Here is a 17,502-nt window from a genome sequence, read left to right as displayed (position 1 = left end):
AAGGAACCTCACATCACCATCTATGAAGTGCAGCTTTCTGCCGTGGTATGCCTGAAACTCTCTGTAGCACATAGCATCGCAGATCAGCAAACCAGTCTCCACCAGATTTACTCAATTCCCCATACATTAGGAGTTGGTTAGAGCAGGCCAGGAATCCCCTTTCAATTAACAGCAAAATGTTTTCCTTGTTTATGGGTTCGAGCAATACAGAGTGCATATCAAAATGTACTCTCACCAAGATAACATACAGATATGCTACAATGACTTTAAAAATAAGCCCCTTGGATATGTTTAAAGTCACAGAAATGCATATCCTTAAAATCAGCACTGAATATTCTTATTGGCTCCCTGTGGAATATAATCATGATGACCTGAGTCTGCGGAATGTAATTATCAGGAATCAGGAAACATCTCAAAACAGAATTATTCATACATTCATTTGACTGAAAGGCTACCTATATGACTTGCCTCTGTATTTGAAGATACCTGTTTAGGGTTCCCTGTCACTTATGACTGGATGTTAACTGCCTTGTTGTTGAATGGGGCCTGCTTTCGTGTGTTTTCTGAGTGTTCATCAATAATCTTAAAGCTTCTCATAGTGCTTTACAAAACACTTAAATAAATGTCCTCATTATATTTCAGTTCTATCCTTTTAATGTATGGGTGCCTTGATACCCATATCCCTGGTATCATAACAACCCGTGAAAATTCCTGGTGATATACTTGGCCCCATCTTCTTTAATTTCTGATGGTCGAAATAGCATAGCATGCCCCAAATATTTCACTAATTCACAAACTGACCTGAATGTTCATATAACTGTCTAATGTGTACATCTGGCATGGATGCTCTTCCTGCCTCTGGCACTAGATGGAGTAGGTGATGGAGAGGAGACCGTAGTGCAACAGCAAGCGGCAAATTGAAAAAGCTGAACAGAAGAGCAGTGTTGAAGTCAATGCTGATGTTATCATGAAGACTCAGGTGCACATGTATTGTAGTAAGGAGAGTAGGATCAGATCAAGATTGACATATACCATTCTAATGGCTTTAGCACAGGAAAAAAGACATGCTACATTGTAGTACTGAGGTGCATTTGTAGACCTTAGTGAGTTCTGAGTCTTTTAGTAATAGCCAGAGGTTCTGCAGTTTATGACTGACGTATGATGAAAAATTATGTTGGGTGAAGTCCTTAAATATCAGGGTGTTCAAGTCACGGTCCCAATGCTTTGCCAGAGTAAATTTGCATCTTAGTATTGTAGTAGCAGGGAATGCTACAGCTCAGGTTTTGTTACCTTATAAATTGAGAAGTTCTTTTTGGAGATGCTGTTGTTGTTGTTTTAGGAGGTCTTTTTCATGTCAAGATTGAGCTGCTTGAGAATTGATAATGGAATAGTCGAGTGCTCTGATCAGCATTAAGGTGCTTTTACTAACCTGTATTGGATTCTAACGCTGCAATATCTTGCAGTGGATTGAGGCACAGAGGATCTGTACTGTCTCCTTCATCAGTCAAGCACTGGCAATCTAATATCACTCCTGGACTGAGGTCACTTGTAGAGCTATTCATTAGGACCGAGTGGTGTACTAGCACTAACTCACCTAGTCATCTGTCCTAACTTGTAAGCCCCAAATAGATTCAACATCTTTCAGAGCTTGTTTTCTTTTCGAGTAGAACCACTGCTATAGAATGCTCTTTTGTATGTAATGCTATCCCACTCTCTTTTTCAGGGGTTTTCTTTCAGAATGAATTGTGAGCTAAGTCTACGTCCAGATTAAGACGCTTTCTCAAATAGCTTTCTGAACAGGACATGCCCAGGCATTTGTGATAACCTGAATCAGACACCAGCCTGAATCATTTGAAAAGTAACATCTGGAATACGGCAGCCTAATTCCATACTGACAGATTGTGCTTTATACAAATGTGAAAAACATATCAGTCAAGTAGAGGGAAAAAGTGATGAAGTAGCTCAGCTAGGTTGCAATTTTGGCTGCCTAACTTTACTCTGACATTTGAGCACTAGCAAAACATTTCATTTCTGAAGTCACTTTTTTCTCATCTACATATGACTGTGGGCCTTCAGAACATAAGAACACTATTATTAATCCTACGATAAAAATAGAGGCCATTTACATAAAGAAGAATGTGTGAAAAGTGCGCACCAGTTTTCAAGTCCAACTCTTATTTCTAAAATAGCATCACCATAGTTAGGGGGCTTGAAGCAAGGCAATATACAGCCCTACACATTATCACCCAAGAGGTGTGAGGCCTGAATATGTGCAGTCCTTCTTTTCTCCCCATTAACAATGCTTTCAAGTTCCCCAAGTCAATCTGTGAGCAATTCAGCAGGACAAGGAGCAACTGCACTACAAATCTCAGACATCAAAGAAATAAACATTGCCTGTGTGAGGTACACATGGAATTGGGAAACTTGAGAATTCTCCACAGGAAACCTACCCCCCCATCTCCTTACGTGTGTTCTAAGGTAGGTCCAAGCACTCATGGATGTCATCTACACTGGTTGTGTGTTCTCTATGAAAAGTAACTTCTGTCTTTAGCCTGTGGCTCAAAACGTGTAATCCATTGTTCATGGAAACATACTGTTTCAACCATCCTCTGCCCCATGCAAGAACATAGACTCCTCTAATAGGTACTTGTATTTCCTCTGATGACGCTGGCATTGGGCAAACATAGTATGGTTCCATGAATTGAATTCCACAATCTTTGAAATACATCCGCATTCTGAAACAAAGAGAAACTCTCTCTGGGGATACATTGTAAGTATAAATGTGGCCTGTCATGCACCTCTCCATACTATCAACACTTGTTGTTCATTGCTGCCTCTGCTCACATACATCAGCTTCACCCATTATTACCCACTAGTGAAAGAAGCCTTGGAAGGCTCTGAGGGGTTGTAGTCTTAAACAGGTGCCTCTCAGCAAAAGGACTAGACCTGTGAACCTCAAGCCTATAAGGAGGTGCAGCCCCATGTCACAGCTTTAAACAGCTTGTCTCGTTTTTTGTGTTTAACATTAGCCAAGATCTTTTTGTTTAACTAACTTCATATTTATTATATATTTACAGAGAGGGGCTTTCAGCCAGCTCTCTTCATCTATAGTTTTTTTTGCTGTCATTTATACGTTTCTCCTCCCCATTACAGTACAGTGTGGGGCAATGGTACAGCCCATTTTTGAAGGGAAATCTCGAATCTCGAAAGGTGCCCCAATGCCACACCCCTCTCCCCTCAGCTACTGTTCCTGCACCCAATGAGTCAGCATGAGATCCAACTTTCCTCTGGTTAGAGATTGCAAACAACTCAGGCTGCATTTTATATATGCTCTTTAAACAAACTTAAGAAAACATCGAGCCACCTAATCCCACTACTATGCTAGCAGCCAGGTTTTGTGAGCTCGTGGTTGTCCCTAGATCACACCTGCCCATAAGGGGGTTTTCACTCTTGTGTGTAAAAAGTCCCTGTGCCTCTCTTAAATGCTGCTCCTGTGAGGAGCGGAACTTAACTCAATGAGGAAGGCCTGCTCGTCTCTGAGGGCTCATACCTCAAGCACCTCCCACTCATCGGCGAACCAGGTTGTTCAACTGGGCCATGTCTTGGTCCCCTGGAACTGAGAGCACTCTGCAACCCCCAAAAGCACTAATGCACATTCATTGAGTTAGGCTAGCACCGCGAGTGAGACCATTCCAACTCCTCCACTGGCAACTTCTCCACAAAATACTGCAAGTACACCTGTTTGAGATCCCACTTACACTGTTCTCCTGAGTGTAGTATTTAGTGACATGGAAGGATGACCTGAAAATCTCTCCCAACCAATTCCTGACACAGGCCAGCAGGGATCACCAAACATCTGGACACTCCACCACCTGAGAGATGAACTGGCACACAAAAGTTAAAAGGTTACCCACAAATACGGAATTGCGATCACGAGATAAATGCGCCCCATTTGGAAGAAAAAAAACTTTCCCCCTGATGTAACTGTGGGAAATATAGTCAAACCTAGATGAACTCAGCATCTTAGAGAGCTGTCTGTTCAGGAGCTTGGCAGACTCATTCAGTCTCTGCAGAGAATGCCCCCGTGCCAGGACTGCCTGGGGACTATAGGAGAACACACCATGAAGGTTTCTAGAAAATGCTTGGCCAGCCACATACTTCTCCCACAATGGCCTCAAACAGGTCTCTACTTCTGATTTGTACTAAATCATTGTATCCAGATGTAAAATCACTAAAACCAGATGTGGAAGACACCTTGGAACCAGCTTGTCCACCACCGACCATATGTCTCTTAACCTGAGCCCCCTTGACCAAACCACCTCATGTTGGAATCGATGGCCCTAGCACATGTCTCAAAATCACCAGACCAGTATTCTTCCTGAGCTCTCTGCATGAAAGAGTGGCCAAACACCCACACCTCTCTAATAGGCATAGCACCTTCATGCACAAAGGAAGGAAGAGAAGCGGCATTAGAAGTCAGAAGAAATGTAACTACCCATATCTGCTATAGCACTCAGAACGCCATCCACCATTTCTTTGCACTTGCTGTTTGTCAAGACACACCCAGCAACATAAGTAGCATTCCCTATACGTAACAAGCATGAGTTGAAAACCAATAGGTCGCTCCCACAGCATAGGCCGTAGCACTAGATAGTCCACCAGAATTTGGACCAAGCAGCACTAGGAGCCAAGGGACCTATGCAGAACTATATGCTTATCTTTCCCAAGTGGTCCATTTCAGAAAACTGCAAAGACACCCAAGCCAACTTATCAGCTTTAATTGTATGCCTCCATTAACGTTCTTCTTAGACTCCGTAACCAATTCCCAAACTGGGAATGCCAAGTAAAAGGCGAAGCAAAAGGCCACTTTAAACAACTGCTTCTCAAATTGTGAATGGCAGACATCAGGCAACTTTGAACCCAGGGCAACCAGCCTATGTGCATCGATTGGTCTTCTCGTGTCTTTTCACACCCCCTCCAACCTCTACCAGCCCATTAATGTCCATATTTAACAAAAATGACACTCAACTGCACTAGCGCAATCAATCAATCATGGTTTTGTAAAGCGCAGCTAATCACCCATAGGGTCTCAGGGCGCTGGATGTAGGCGTGCTGCTCAGTCAAAGAACCAGGTCTTCAAGTCCTTCCTGAACTGCTTCAGTGATGCAGTCTGTCTGAGCTTGAGGGGTAGTGTGTTTTATGTCCGGGCTGCTAGGTAGGAGAAGGATCTTCCTCCTGCTGTACTTTTTCGGATCTTGGAAACAGCTGCAAGGGCGACCTGGGAGGAATGGAGATGTCTGTTGGGTACAGAGAAGGTCAGGGGGTGGTTGAGGTATGCTGGTCCTATGTTGTGCAGTGCCTTGAAGGTGTGGATCAGGAGTCTATAAGTGACACACTTGTTGACTGGGAGCCACTGTAGGTCTCTGAAGTGGGAGGAGATTCACCTGTGTCAGGGGATGTCCAGGATGAGTCTGGCTGCTGCATTCTGAACTCTTTGTAGTCTTGATTTACGTTTCTTGGTGATGCATGCGTTGATGACTGTCTTCCTCATGTTGGGGGGAATCCATTTGAAGATCTTCCGCAGGAGACTGAGGGTGTGGAAGCTTGATGAAGAGATGGAGTTAACCTGGCCGGTAATCGATATGGAGGAGTCCAGGATGATGGCCAAGTTGCGCTCTTGCTCAGTGGGGGTGGGGGAATGACCCAAAGCAGTGGGCCACCAGTGCTCTATCCAGGCAGAAGGGGTGGAGCCGATCATGGAGATCTCTGTCTTGTCCGAGTTGAGCTTGAGGCAGCTGGCCTCCATCCAGGCAGTGACTGCTCTCATCCTGTTGTGGAAATTCCTATTGGCTTGAGCAGAATCCTCAGACAGGGAGAGGATCAGTTGGGTGTCATTGGCATAGGAGACTATGTTTAGCTCGTGTTGTTTGGTGATCTTAGTGAGCAGGGCCATGTAGACGTTGAAAAGCGTCGGGCTGAGTGAGGATCCTTGGGAAACTCTGCAGCAAGTGTCTTTAGGTTCTGACATGAACAGTGGTAGTCTGACCCCCTGAGTCCTTCCGGTGATGAAGGACCTGCTCCAGTTCAGGGCTTTGTCTTGGATGCTGACGTCGTACAGTCTGTCACAGAGGGTGGAGTAGGAGACGGTGTCAAATGCAACTGAGAGGTTGAGGAAGATGAGTGCGGCAGTACCTCCTGCGGTGAGTCTTGAGGAATTCAGAGTTGCTGGTTGATGGCTTTCTCCATTACCTTGACTGGGAAAGGGAGCAGAGAGATGGGTCTGTAGTTCTTCAGCTCCCTAGGGTCATCGGTGGGTTTCTTGAGTGGTGGGCTCATTTCGGCGTGTTTCCAGTTTGAGGGGAATGTGGTGGTCTCAAAGGATAGGTTGATGATTTAGCAGAGATCTGGTGCTATGGTGGAGCTGGTCAGGTTGAGGATGTGATGAGGGCATGGATCTGAGGGTGCTGCTGAGTGGATGGAGTTGATCAGTCTTTGGATGTCCTCTATGGTGATGGGGGTCCAGGAGTTCAGTAACTGGTGAGGAGATAGGTCCATGGCAATGAGAGGTGCTGGCAGGCTTTGGTTCCTGAAGCCTTTGTAGATGTCCTGGATCTTACAGTGAAAGAAGGTGGCAAGGTCGTTGCAGTGGTCTTGGGAGGAAGTGATGGATGAAATGTCTGCCCTGGGGTTCCTGAACTCTTTGACGATGGCAAAGAGCTCTTTGCTGTTGTGAGTGCTGGCGTTGAGGAATGCTTGAAAGGTTACTTTTTTTTGCGTCTCTTATGTTCTGGTGGTACGTGGCTGCATTATTGTAGGCCGTGCGGTCTTCGGTAGATTTGCTAATCCTCCTTTTATGTTCCAATCATCTTTAGGTGTACTTGGATTCCTATAGATGTGGCGTAAACCACTAGGGTGTTTTGATCTGTCGATTCCCTGCTGATTTCCTATGGAGGGCTATGTTGTCGGCGCAGTTTGAGAGCCAGCGGTGTAAGTTGCTTGCAGCTTCATTAGCGTCCACTGCTTCCGGTGGGAGGGAGCGATTGAAAACATTGGTGAGATGTGCTTCTGTGACTTTACCCCAGTGTTTGCTGGGGGGGGACGGGAGGTTTGGTGGCGTGCGGTGTTCTTTGTGTAGGTAAAGTAGATGCACTTGTGGCCAGTCCAATGGTGTTCAGAGGTGTGGGAGATGGTGATGACAACTATATGACAACTAGCACAGTTGTGCATCAAAAAAATTACCACCAACTAACGCGTTCCCTAGTGCCATCTGTGCGCCATACTTATAGAATGATGCAAAATAGCGCTAAGGAATGGTTAGTGTAAAAAAAAGATGCTAACCTGTGCTACATGCCATAAGTAAAAATTACACTAATGCTGAAAAAGTGGCGTGAGAACGTTTTGCTGCACTTTTTTTTGACACAAAGGGGGTCATTCCGACCCCGGCGGTCAAGGACCGCCGGGGCCGGGGATGCGGGAGCACTGCCAACAAGCTGGCGGTGCCCCACCGGGCATTCTGACCGCGGCGGTTTGGCCGCTGTCAGACAAGGAAAACCGGCAGTCTCCCGCCGGTTTTCGGCTGCCCTTGGAATCCCCCATGGCGGCGCAGCTTGCTGCGCCGCCATGGGGGATTCTGACACCCCCTACCGCCATCCTGTTCCTGGCGGTTCGCCCGCCAGGAACAGGATGGTGGTAGGGGGTGCCGCGGGGCCCCTGGGGGCCCCTGCAGTGCCCATGCCATTGGCATGGGCACTGCAGGGGCCCCCGTAAGAGGGCCCCACTGTGTATTTCAGTGTCTGCAATGCAGACACTGAAATACGCGACGGGTGCAAACTGCACCCGTCGCACATACCCACTCCGCCGGCTCCATTCGGAGCCGGCTTCCTCGTGGGGTGGGGTTTCCCGCTGGGCTGGCGGGCGGCCTCCTGGCGGTCGCCCGCCAGCCCAGCGGGAAAGCCTGAATGGCCTCCGCGGTCTTTCGACCGCGGAGCGGCCATATGGAGGTTCCCGCGAGGCGGGCGGCTACCGCCGCCCGCCTCTGTCGGAATCACCCCCAAAATGTGTTAGCGCCATATTTAACAGCATTAGCATAAAAAAATAATAAGTCAGCAAGAAAAAAAAAAATTGGATGACAAGATGGGGAATGCAGGCCAGGAGAGACCCCAGGGAGGTCCCGATCTGCCTCGTACCAGCCATGAGGGTTCAGCAAAGTCCCAGGAGAAGAAGAAGAGGAAGCAGAATTGTCGCTTTAGTGAGGAGGAGAATGACATCTTGATCAAATAGGCGACAGAGCACCAACATCAGCTCTTCGTCAAGTCCAAATTACGATATGGCCCCTACACATGCAGCACTTTGCCTGGAAGGTGTCTGCAATCAGTTTGGCTGTGCCACAACAACACCCATTGAAAATTGTTGTTGCCCCAGATCCAAGACAACATGTTCACCAAAAACTGTGACTAAAGTCAACACCACCACAGGGGTGATTTCAGGATAGCGCAACAAGACAAAATGTTTTTCACCCTCCTCGTGTCATTGCTCTTCTCATGTGTGCGCATCCTGCAACAGAGATAGAAATGCCAACTTGCTATAACAGGTTGTTTATATACAGGAAGGGACACCTTCCTGCTTTTAAACAATCTATCTGTTCAACCCAGGCACCTTTGCACTGTGGTGGAAGGATGCCTGCATTGGTGCAGGGAGCTTAAATCTGAGCAGGCACTGAAGGAAATGCAGGGGTGTGCTGTATTTCTGAAAATACAGCGCATCCCTGCGTTACACAAGTGGCACAGTGCAGTGCACTTATTTTAGTCACTGTGACACTTAAGAAAAGATCAGGGCCTCAGTGTGCAACATGTGGTACGCAACCTGCACAGGGTGGCTCCACAACAATTCTCACACACCTCTATGCACCATTTGGGAATGGGCACAATAGTGAACTTATAAAACATATGGAGTATGTCTGTGATCATTGATTGTGCTGCTGTACAAGTAGCTTCAATTTTACCTTGTAACAAGGTTGTCTGTATTGTGTGAATGGTTGGTGTTGTGCATAAAGGGACACCTTCATGTGAACAGGCAAAAGTGGCATCAATGTTGCACTACAGGCACAATGTCACTAGCCTGTAATGCAACAGTACCATCATACAAATTGTTGCCAATGTGGATCCAATCTGCCCATTCCCCTCATGCCACATTAACAAACTCTCAAACTGCATGTATTGACCCACATTGTACATCCTTACACCAATATATGCCTGTGGCAGATATGCTGTATTCAAGGAAATGTCCCTAATGCAGGGAGAGACAAACTAACAGGGCTGCCAATCCATTATGGTTGCACTATGCCATCCAAATAGCACATGTTTAGGGCCTGCTAAAGGTAGATGACAAAGTAAAACCAGCACTGTAAGATATGGACCTCACTGTGCTTTTCTGCACTAGTGCCATCATTCATGGTGCCAATGCAATAAAGCACAAAAATAGTTACAACATTCATTACACCACTGTGGGAATGTCCACCGTAGTGAATAGGAATGTAAATGACATGCTACCATGGTGTCAGGGGCTGGGGCAAGGGGCCTGCAAGGAATATGGTGGTGTGGGATCAATGCACAAAGTAGCTTGAAAGGTTGTCCCTTGTGTGATGCACAATGCAACACATAAATAACAACTACAACCTGAGGTCTGTAACATCTCACTGAGCCTCCAGTAGTAAGTAAGGGCCAGATGTATGAAAAGTTATTGCACTCACAAACGGTGCGGTTTGCAAAAATCGGCCTTTTGTGAGTGCAAAAACGTGGTCTGCGATGCACAAAAGGCATTCGCAGACCAAAAATAAGAAATCGCAATTTTTGCGTTTTTTTGCGTTGCGAGCTGGTTTTGCGAGTCGCATTTTGCGATTCGGTATTTCCAGTAGGAAACTGTGAGGCGCAAAATGCGATTCGCAAAATCCAAGTCGCAAATAGATGCATCAAAAAATCACAAATTGCGATTTTTTTGCAGAATGGCATTTTGCACATGCAAAATACCACTAAGTGAAACCAGGTGGTAACCAGGTGCAACCTATATAAAGAGGCCCAGAATGCCTCAGACACTTTTCCACTATGGCTGCGCTCTACGTCATGGCGAGGAGGATGAGGATCTTGGCAGCTTTGAGGAGAGGGAGGAGGAGACAGGAGCGCATTTTCAGAGTGCGCATTACACTTTTTGACCTGACAGAGGAGGAAATATATGAGAGGTATAGGTTGAACTCAGCCATGATACTTGACCTGATAGCTGAGCTACAACCCATACTGCAGCGCAGAACACTAAGGACTCACAGCATACCCACCCATGTGCAGGTATTATGCTCCATACACCTACTCGCCTCAGGGAGCTATCAAGGGGTCATAGCAGCAGCTGGAGGGGTATCACAGAGTACCCTCTCCAGATTTTTTAATTCTTTCATCAACGCCATGCTGAGCAAACTCTAACAGTACATCAGATTTCCCCACACCCCACAGGTAATACAGCAGACAAAAATAGAGTTTTACCAGAAAGCACAGTTCCCCCACGTCCTAGGTGCCATAGATGACACACATGTGGCAATCTGTCCACCATCAGCCACAGAGTATGTGTACTGAAACCGTAAATACCAACATTCCATGAATATTCAGGTGATATGCAATGCCTCTTATATCATAACTGATCTCGTGGCCAGGTACCCAGGGAGCACACATGATTCGTACATCTTTTGCCACAGCGGCATTCGCACAAGACTGTTAGCTGGGGAGTTTGGTGAAGAATATCTACCAGGTATTTTCCCTCTGTACACTGGCGCATTTATGCAGTTGTGACGTCTGATGGCTCACTTACTCATTGTACCCTCTGTTCCTTCCAGGAGACAGTGCCTACGCAGTGCGCACCTACATGATGACGCCCTACCTCAATCCTACAACACCAACAGAACGGAGATACAATGCAGCACACAGGGCAACCCGCAACGTGGTGGAGCGCACATTTGGACTGCTGAAGAGTCGCTTCCGGTGCCTCCACAAAAGTGGAGGGGCACTACAGTACAGTCCAGAGACGACATGTAGAATAGTGGCTACTTGTGCAATCTTGCACAATATAGCTACAACCAGGGGCATACCTATAGAAATCAGTGACACTGAATCAGATGAGGACGACGATCCCATACCACCTGTACAGCCAGCAGACAGGACCAGTGCAGCAGAGGGAAGGCAAAGGCAAGCCAACATCACACACAACCATTTCAGACGTGAGTATGAATGACACAAATCCACTGACAACTGTACCTGTAGTGATATAAATTTATTACCTTACGTCAGGTAATGTTTGATTGAGAAATAAATGAAACAGGTGATGATACTAATGCAAATAAACTAATTACCAGAGTCATGCACTATTTCCTCATAGTGGCAACAGCAGTCTAATGGCACACCACTCGGGTGCCCAGTTAAGTCACTAGCACCTCTATTGTCACCTTCAGTGGCAGTGCTGTGCCTGGGACTGCGCCATCTGGTGTCTGCTGCTGGTACGGCAACACTGCTGAGGCTTGAACTGTCCTCAGTGTCCCCCAGTGCTACCTCACTTGGAGTGGCAGATCTTTGTCCCATTATATGTTCTATCACATTCGTGATCTGAACAAGTCCCTGGACAACGTCCCTGCTGCTATGTGCAGCCTCCACTTGCGCCACCACTGCACGACGGGCAATCAATGCAGTGGAATTTGCCATCCTGTTAGAGGACCTGCAGTAGCTGCCAAACAGTGTCCGGAATCTGTGCTCCTGTCTGCGCCGGCAAACCCTCTCATGGCGCAGCTCCTGGCAGAGGTCACAGACAGCACTTGTTAGGTCCCTGGTGTCCTCTGAAACCTGCACCTGTCCCTCACGCAGCTGTACAATATTGCCATTGAGTGCATCTAGTTGGCGATGCAGACCCATCATGTTGTGGTTGCGTATGCGCAGGTTTCTGTCTAAACTGAGGATCCGCTTATTTTGCAGACGCTGCTGCTGCAACATAGCAGCTTCAAGGCCCCCGAATAAGGAGGGACCCTCAACTGCCTCATGATGTTGTGCCCGGGACTCCTTTGCAATCCTGCGTGGTGCTGTTGTTGGATGACCCCTGCCCTCCCGAATCTGGCTGCGCCTGTCTGGTGCTGACAGTGTGCTTGGCCCTTCCTGCTGCTCATCAGAGTCGCCGCTGAACTCTGGCAGTGGCAGTGCCCTGGGCCTGCGTCGGACAGTGGACATGTGAAGGGACCCACTGGTGTTTGTATCCGAGGGCTGATGGGTGTCCGTCTCTCCTACACATGTAGATTATGTGGCTGCTGGGCCTGGCCAACTTGCAACAACAATATGCAGCATGTCAGTTCTGTATTTTACATTATCTGTCAGAAAATGGCAATAAAGGTCCAGGTACTGCTCTACACGGTGCTGTGTGTGTTCTGTTACCTTGGGTGTCACTATACTTCATTACATTGTTGTGCTACTTTCAGTACTAGTTTGTGGACTGCCACTCCCATAATGCATTGTTGTGCTGCTTCACACACTGCTTCACATTACATGCTAATTCCTAAGGGGCTTTTGTGCATACACATATAGGGTTACAAAACATTATTGCACTTACCCTGGCTGGTACTCGGTGTGCCAGAGGTGTCGATGTCTGTGACCCCAGTCACAGCTTCAGGGAGGTGTATGGACTCCACCAGGTCCTCCAATGGTGTTGATGGTGCTTCTGTTGGTGGTCCGCCACCTGTACACCGGGCCTCCGCAAGTCTCCTTGCCACCCTCTACCTTTGCACGGGAGCGCAGGTCGTACCACCTTTTTTTTATTTCTTCAATGGAGTGCTGTGCCACTCCAATGGTGCAGATTTTGGACTGTATGTCCAGCCATAATCTCCTCTTTTCACTCTCAGGCACCTGGAGTGAGCTTTTTCCGAACACGCGGTCATGGCTCCTCACCACCTCCTCAGTTAGAACCTCAAGCTCCTGTTCACTGAATTTCAGCTTGCGCTCCCTTTCAGCCTTCTCCGGTGCTTGGCCTGGGGTGTCCATCCTAGCTCAGGTGTTCTTGCTCCTTGTGAGTGCTGCTCTGTGTGGCTGGGCTGCTCTCTCTCAGGATGCTGGTTTGGGTGTGGCACCTGAAACTGCTTGGGATGACTCATTTCCTGCTGGTGATGTCATCAGGCTCCTCCAGGTGTGCATTCTTGAACTTTCTCGCATTTTGCGATTTTTTACCTAATCGCAAAAAAATCGCAATTTGCGATACTGCATATTGCAATTCGGTAAATGGGCCTCGCAAACCACAAATAGCGATTTTTAAGAAATTGCTAATTCCGATTTGCAATTTTGTTACATGGCCAATTGCGACTCGGAAATAACGATTTCTTAAAAGTCGCTATTTGCGATTCGCAAGCTCATGTTTTCATACATATGGCCCTAAATGATGAATCATGTCAACAGCCACCACAGTCAAAGATTGACATTTCACTATTCCATTGCAGAGGATGATGCCTCACCTTCTGCTGACCTTCCTGTTGTGGATTTTACAGATGACATGTATGACCAGCTGTAATGATATTTGTGTTTTAACCACTGACTCCACACACTTAGCCTAGCAGCACATCACCACATTGGTAACCACCAGCTTCATTTTGCCCATTGACTTCATTTAATGGTTAACTCACGTTAACCATTGCCATGTTAGAGGTGCATGCTTTAGAAGTGCAGCTGCAAGTATTTTTCTGTGTCCATGTTATGCAATGTGTTTTTCGCTCATGTTTTTCCTCAACATGTCGGCGTGTTCTTTCTCATCAAGGACTACAACATAACGTGGGGGAGTCAGAGAGATAAAGATGTACTAGGATGATGTTTATGGTACGGCAGGGAACGGTTTGGTTTTGGAGAAGCACCTTGGGATCTTGTCAGTTCTAACATGTTCCTTTCAGAACTGAACTGAAGTAGCCAGCATTTGTGAATAACAACTTACGGAGAAGGAGGGGTTTTCTAGAATTCTCCTCTCTGGCTTGTTTAAGGTATATAAGAGACCGAAACCAGATTGACCATAGAGTGGATCAGACCTCTGACAGAATCAGGATGCAGATGTCTGTCATCTTTCCCTTGAGGGAAGATGTCTCTTCATGGTCGACCCGGGGTTTGACAACCTGTTGCTGGCTGAAGAGATGAAGCGACTTCAACTGTGCCCCATGGTGATGCATTTTTAATTCTTATCATCTGCTTTGCATTGTGCATGAATATATATCTATGTATATATATTCATATTTTGCTGTTTATAGGTTGAAGCAGAATATTCTCTGTACATGTTCCTATTTCATTGCTGTGACCATTTTTAAACATGCACTTTCAGTTGTACACTTTTGAACTTTCTTTGCGAGCCTCACAGAGTGGTTTAATAAATGTAATTCTTAAACTAAGAGTTGCATATCACAAATTCCTTTCAGTGTGTGCGTCTTATCTCAGTCTGTAGTAAAGCAAAACACCAGCTGCCGACCATCAATGAAGAGACTATCCAGGATGTCCTAGGTTCCCTCCAGATACCACCTCCAGTCACAGGGAGGACACACAGCGTTGCGGAATCTTAACATGAACCACCCAACTACCCACACACAGCACCAACCAGCCCTGCCACAGCCCTGGACTCCGAGGACCCAGACATCACAGTTCAGAGGACAGTAGTAGGAATCCAGCAGGAGCTGGCAAACCAGGGGAAGGTGGGGATGGAGACCAGGGCAGGCAGGCGAGAGGGAGTGCAGAGGTGCCTCAGTCCAAATAAGGACAATTCAGCTGCCATCAGAGGCACCCACTCCCCGCTACGGCCCACATAGCTGCTGTCATGAAGCACAGGCTTCAACAACTGCCCTTCCAAAGTGGCAGCAGCATGATGCCCCCAGCATGTTGCTGGGGGCAACAAGAAAATGCCCTGCAGTCCATACAGTGGGAAGTGGGCTCCCTCAGGGAAAACATGACAGCCTGCCACTGTGATGCAGCTGCTGTGTTGAGAAATCAGCAGTTCCTCCTTGCTGTAGGTCCCACAAATGGCAGCTGCCAGGACCTTTGATTCCATATCTCCATTCCCTGATGTGTGTGTGGCCCCTTCAACTTTAACAACAGCAACAGCACCATCCATGGCACAGGAGGCACTACACACATCAGAGGATGAAGATGTGGAAGGAAAAGCATTCACACGTAAAACCACCTGATAGCACCAGTCTGTGCCAGATTGACAGTATCTCCTTAGTTCTGTGCTTAAGATCATGCCAGTGTTGTGACAGCTGGCAATGTGCCCTCTTCACTCAACCACTGTTGACATATCTGCTGTAGACTGTCATAATCTCAGTTCCTTCCTATTGGATACCTCCTCACTAATGCACACTTCTCCTACCCATGTCTCATGACATGTCCCTCACCCTTGACTTTGAATATACAACAAATGACTCAGGATCTCTCATGAGGTCTGTGAACTGGACATCTTATTGCATTGGAAAATACACTAGCACATGTAAATAAATCTCCATATTCACATCTATCAAGTAATCTTTTACTGTGATCCATCAGCTCATCTAAATGTATGCATTGTTTGTAGCTATGTCAATGAGAACAGAACCTAATTACGTGTGGATTACACATTAGGACTCTAACATGAAAAGGGTGACTGATAGTGTTGTGGTCTACAACCAACTTACAGAGTCTTAAAACATATATTGAACAGATATCCATGCAAGTTGACATATGGCATGCATGGGTCAGAACCAAGTCTCTGGAATTTTCCCTGATGACCAGTACAACTAATATGTGTGGAACAGAAGAGGCAAAATTGATCAGTGACGGGCATCTGTCAGAGTGCTAGGATACATACCCCATATAAGTTGAGGTAATATGCGCTACACTTTGTGACAGACCTCAGTGATGACAGTTGATGTCAATGTGATTGTTAGGAACTGGGGATGACAAATGTTTTGAGTAGCTGATGTCATATTGCAGCCAATCTGACAGCTCCTTGGCCATAGGGGATACACATAGTCATACATGTAAATCAATGCAGAAAGCATACCCTAATGCATTCGTCTAACTTGGCCAATACACACTTGAGAACACCCAAACACTCAATCAACATTGACACCTAATTGTCTACAACTAACAGGATTTATCGGTACTTAAAAACAACACCTTATTAAAACCTGAAATAGACATTATCCTACACTAAGCTAACTTATACTAACTTATCTGAACTTATCCCTACAGCTATCTATCCTAATCTAAACTTATCTTATACATTTAACACCACACACTAAACCAAACCATTGTTCCGTATCCCCTTAAGAGACAAGGGGGGTATTTATAGTCCCCTAGAGACACTTTGCGCCACATTAACATCATTATTTTTTGCGTCAATGTGGCCCGAGGCCTAAATCCACACTATGGCCCTCATTACAACATTGGCGGTAAAAGCCGCTTACTGCTGTCAGAAGACCGCCAACATACCGCCGCGGCCGTGGTAAACCGCCACGGTCATTCTGACCCACAACAGGCAAACCGCCAAAATACAGACATCCACAAAAGTCCGCCACACCAAAGGGCAGCGAGAAACTGGCGATGACCAAACCTCCACCATCACGCCAACAGAAATACACCCACACTATCACGACCCACGAATCCACGCGGCGGTCTTTCAACCGCAGTAATCCATTGGCGGTACACACCGCCGCGCTCAAACTACATACTCTCTTACAAAACACATCCACATTGGACAAATCGAAAAACACACACCTGATACACATACAAACACCACTCCCACACACCCAACACTATATAAAACACACACCCACATCACCCACAAACACCGACTTCTACAGAATCAGGACCACGCACGAAAAAGAGAACTGAGCACCCAGACGCGCATTTAACTTTCACCCAGCAATATTTCCACACACTTCACACAACACACCAATACACATCACCACACAATCCACCCCACACATCACCCACACCACCCCATGGCACCGCAAAGACACCCCAGGTTCTCCGAGGATTAACTCAGAGTCATGGTGGAGGAAATTGTACGGGTAGAGCCACAGCTCTTCGGGACACAGGTGCAGCACACCACCATTGCCAGGAAGATGGAGCTATGGAGCAGAATAGTCGACAGGGTCAACGCTGTGGGACAGCACCCAAGAAATAGGGACGACATCAGGAAGCGGTGGAACGACCTAGGGGGGAAGGTGCGTTCAATGGTATCCAGGCACAACATCGCAGTGCAGCGGACTGGCGGCGGACCCCCACCTCCTCCCCCAGAATTTACAACATGGGAGGAGCAAGTCTTGGCGATCCTGCATCCTGAGGGCCTCGCAGGAGTATCTGGAGGAATGGACTCTGGTAAGTCTCCTCTTCACTACTTCATCTCCCCCACCCCACCAGCATGCCAACTCATACCCCCACCCTCACCCTCACCCCCATCACATCCTGCTCCTTGCAAATGTCTCAC

Source organism: Pleurodeles waltl, chromosome 9 (assembly GCF_031143425.1).
Source record: "Pleurodeles waltl isolate 20211129_DDA chromosome 9, aPleWal1.hap1.20221129, whole genome shotgun sequence".
Classification (NCBI taxonomy): domain Eukaryota; kingdom Metazoa; phylum Chordata; class Amphibia; order Caudata; family Salamandridae; genus Pleurodeles; species Pleurodeles waltl.
The sequence above is the reverse complement of the archived record's forward strand: the minus strand, read 5'-3'. Positions refer to the sequence as shown.